This window comes from Procambarus clarkii, chromosome 73, assembly GCF_040958095.1.
Source record: "Procambarus clarkii isolate CNS0578487 chromosome 73, FALCON_Pclarkii_2.0, whole genome shotgun sequence".
Classification (NCBI taxonomy): domain Eukaryota; kingdom Metazoa; phylum Arthropoda; class Malacostraca; order Decapoda; family Cambaridae; genus Procambarus; species Procambarus clarkii.
In genome coordinates, this window is record NC_091222.1 from 10,332,190 (window position 1) to 10,336,822 (window position 4,633).

Consider the following 4,633-nt stretch of genomic DNA (forward strand, 5'->3'; position numbering starts at 1 on the left):
ATGAATAGCCCGTAAGTGGTACAATTTTTTTTTCTTTTCTCAGTATTCTGAGGTTGCATTTAACCATGAAGCTGTTATCGCCGGGGAGGATACTGCTTCACAGTCTTTATGAGGGTGTCCAGCTGCTGGACACCTTTGTTGACCAGGAGAGTGGCTGTGTTGATGGCTTCAGGGTGGCCACTGCATGATTCAGGAACTCTTAAAGCTCTTCTAAGGTCATTGGTTGCTTCACATTCCAGAAGATAGTGAAGTAATGGCTTTTCTGTGACAGTTTGGCAGAAGATGCACTCTCTCTCTGTCGGGGTTCACCAGTTGCATCTGTAACCTAGACGAAGTATATATAACCTAACTGCTATTTCCCTCTGGATTCCTTTTGGGATATTTAACCTTTCTAATTTGGTTGCCTGAAGATACCATGTTGCAGATGGCGAACCTTCAGCTATTCTCTGGTGTAGGTAGGCTTTGTTGAGATGTGAGAGTTTTTTTGTGATGATATTTTTTATGTTCTCTAGGCTGGGTTGAATTGTTTTATGTATCACTGGATGACGAGTTGCCAATTTAGCAATTTCATCAGCTTTTTCATTTAATGGGATTCCAATATGGGATGGGATCCAGTTTAAAGTTATGTTGAGTCCTTTGCCTTTAGCGACTGCTCCAAGATACAAAATGGTGGTAATTATTTCCACATTATCTTTCCACTGCTTTTGTCCTAGTATTTGAAGTGCAGCTTTTGAGTCTGTGTGTATGATTGCATTTTGAGTGTTTTGTGCAATCACATATGCGAATGCCTGTTGTATGGCAAACAGCTCAGTTTGGGTTGATGATACTAGTCCTCCCAGTCTCCAATATGCCTGAACGCTGGTCGTGCAAAGAGCAGCGCCCAGCACTCTCATATTCTGTGTCCACCGATCCGTCTGTGAAGATGTGGGTGGCTCCTGCTACTGCTATGCTATTTATTTGCTCTTCTATTATGCGCTTTAGGATTGTCGGATCATAGGAAGCCTTTTTCATTGGGAGACTTTCTATTACTATTTTGAAAGTAGGCTCTTCCCACGGCGCGGAAGGAGTGTAATTTGGGTGTGGATGATCACCCTCTCTATCAAGAATCATGTGTTTTAAATGTAGTCTGTTTAGGACTTTTCCTGCTCTTGCAACCCAAGAGTTTCCATTGTTTTGGCCTAGTCCAACCAGTTTAGCTCATTACTCGTCGGTCAGGTGAAGTCACAGTGAGAGGTTGTGTTAACCGGAGCTCCTGAGTGTTGTTATTTTATCATAGCAATATGGAAGTTGTAGTGAAGGACCTGGTGACTCTAGTGGGAGCCCTGAGGACAGAGTTGGACTCTCTGCGGGAGGAGGTGCGTCAGCTTAAAAAACAACGAGAAGTAACGAAGGAGGAGACCAGCAGTAAAGGGACCTCGTCTTGGAGAGTTGCGAAAGACAGGGGCCTTAAGAAGACTTTGATAAAACCGCCTTCAAACGCCATAGCAACTTCAAATTCATTTGACGTTTTGGAGGACGAGTGCTGTGGAGAGACTGTGGATCGCGCAAAAGGGAAAGCAACGAAGAGAAAGGAAGCGCAGGCCCCTCAGAAAGTAAAGGAAGTACCTAAGCAAACATTAGTTGTGGGAGATTCCCAGATAAGGTATTTGGATAGAACGTTTTGTGCTAGAGATAGGGGGAACAGGTTAAGGGTTTGCTATCCCGGAGCTGGCATTGGTGATATTATAAACAACATGAATGATATTATGGCTGGTAATGGGAACAATCCCATTATTTGCATTAGCGTGGGAGGAAATGATGTTGGTCGAGTCAGGAGTGAGGAACTGATTCAGAGGTATAAAACAGCCATAGAGTTAGTTAGGAGCAAGGGAGGAATCCCGATCATATGTGGCATTCTTCCAAGAAAGGGAGTGGGAAATGAATGGATATCGAGGGCACTTGGTGTCAATTGCCGGCTGGAAAGATATTGCAAATCAAATGCAATATCTTTCATAGACAACTGGGAACACTTCTATGGAAGAAATGAAATGTATGCTCGTGATGGGGTGCATCTATCGAGAGCTGGGGTTGTTGCTGTTGCGAACTCGCTAGAAGAAGTGGTTAGAGGTGTTTGTTTGGGTTTAAACTGTTAGTAGATAGAGGTATGGGAATTGATTTGGAGGAAGGAGGTAATAAAAGTATGTGTTTGTGGGAGAAAGGAATTGGCAAAACGATCAGGGAAAGAGAAGGTCCGCAAAATAACAATTCACTTAGGGTATATTACACTAACAGTAGAAGTCTAAGAAATAAAATTAACGAATTAAATGCTCTTGTCTGCACAGAAAAAATAGATATTATTGCACTTACCGAAACGTGGATGAATGTAGAAAATAGAGAACTATTAGCTGAATATCAAATATATGGATTTAAACTATTTCACACAGATAGATATATTAGACGAGGAGGTGGAGTAGCCATATATGTTAGGGACAATTTGAAATGTAGTCTCAAAGAGGGAATCAAAACAGAGCCACACTCAGAAACTATTTGGATTGAATTAAACGAAAAAGCTAATAATATTATAATAGGAGTAATATATAGGCCACCAAATTTAGACAGAATGGAAGCAAAGCATCTATGGGATGAAATATCTAGAGCATCTAGATCTAACAGTATTTATGTCATGGGTGACTTTAATTTTAGCGGAATAAACTGGTTGAACAAAACAGGGAATAGTGAAGCAGAAGATTTTCTAGAATTAATTGACGATTGCTTTCTTACGCAACACATTAAGGAACCAACACGGGAAAATAATATTTTAGATTTAGTGTTAACTAACAGGGAAACGCAAATTAATGACATCGAAATAGGGAGTGAGCTAGGGAGCAGTGATCACAAAGAAATCAGATTTAGCATAGAATGGAATAGACCAGTAGGAGAAAATTCTGTTAAAGTGCCAGATTTTCGTAAAGCTGATTTTAATAGCCTAAGAAATTTTTTGGGTCAAATTGATTGGAAAGGCTTGGGTATGGGGTGTGGGCCGGTCTTGGAGCGAGACATGAACCCAGCGATAGGTGACTTAAATGGGGATTTCGATGTGGATTCAATATATAACTTATTTAAGAATATTCTAAACAAAGCACAGGAACGTAGTATACCATACAAATTGAATAGATCGTATACTAATGACCCAAAGTGGATAACAAAGAATTTGAAGAACCTTATAGGTAAAAAGAGAGCTTGGTACAAAAGGATTAAAAATGGGGAGGTCACTTTAGAACAGGAATTCGTACAACTGGTTAGAAATGTTAAAAAAGAGATAAGGAAAGCAAAAAGAAACTATGAAGTTCGCATAGCAGGGCAAGCAAAGACAAATCCTAAAGGGTTTTTTCAGTTATATCGTACTAAGACTAAGGAAAGGATTGGTCCATTAAAAACTGAGACAGGTCAAATAACAAATAGTGATGAAGAGATGAGTAGTATTTTTAATAAATATTTTGTATCTGTATTTACTAAAGAAGAACTTAACAATATGCCTTCAGCCGAACAAGTCTATGTGGGTGGGGACGAGGACAGGTTGACGAGTTTAGCAGTTACCAGGGAGGATGTTCTTAAACAAATAGTAAAACTCAAACCAAACAAATCCCCAGGGCCGGATGAAGTGTTTGCTAGGGTGCTTAAAGAATGCAAAGAGGAGCTTTGTGACCCACTGTCAACCATATTTAATAAATCAATAGAGTCAGGCAGAGTGCCAGAGTTTTGGAAAGTTGCTAATGTGATACCAGTTTTTAAGAAAGGAGATAGATCACTTGCGTCTAACTATCGACCAATTAGCCTAACGTCTATTGTGGGAAAGTTACTCGAATCTATAATAGCAAATAAAATTCGTCTTCATCTTGAAAAACATAAATTAATAATTGAGTCGCAACATGGTTTTATAAATGGCCGTTCATGTTTAACAAATTTGTTATCTTTTTATTCTAGCATTGTTGAGGCAGTTGATAGTGGTAAGGATTGCGATGTTGTATACCTTGACTTTAGCAAAGCTTTTGATACAGTGCCACATGAAAGACTGATTAAAAAAATAGAGTCTCATGGTATTGGGGGTGCTATATTAAGCTGGATTAGGGCATGGCTATACCAAAGGAAACAGAGAGTTAGTATAAATGGAATCAAGTCAGAGTGGGAAAATGTTGTAAGTGGAGTGCCTCAAGGCTCTGTCCTGGGACCTATGTTGTTTATAATATATATAAATGATTTAGATTCAGGTTTGAGTAGCAACATTTGCAAATTTGCCGATGATACGAAAATCGGTAGGGAAATTAATTCGGAGGAGGACTCACTATCACTTCAAGTTGATCTAGATAGGGTTTTGAAATGGTCAAAGGATTGGCAGATGCAGTTTAATGCTGATAAATGTAAAGTTCTGAGGTTAGGTAATGATGATAGAGTTACAAGATACGAGCTAGATGGTGTTGTGATTGCGAAGTCGGGTTGCGAAAGGGATCTGGGAGTTATGATTAGTAAGAATTTAAAACAAAAGGATCAATGCATAAATGTTCGTAATAAGGCAAATCGGACACTTGGATTTATTAATCGCAGCGTTAGTAACAAGACACCTGGTGTGGTTCTCAAGCTATATCTTGCTCTAGTT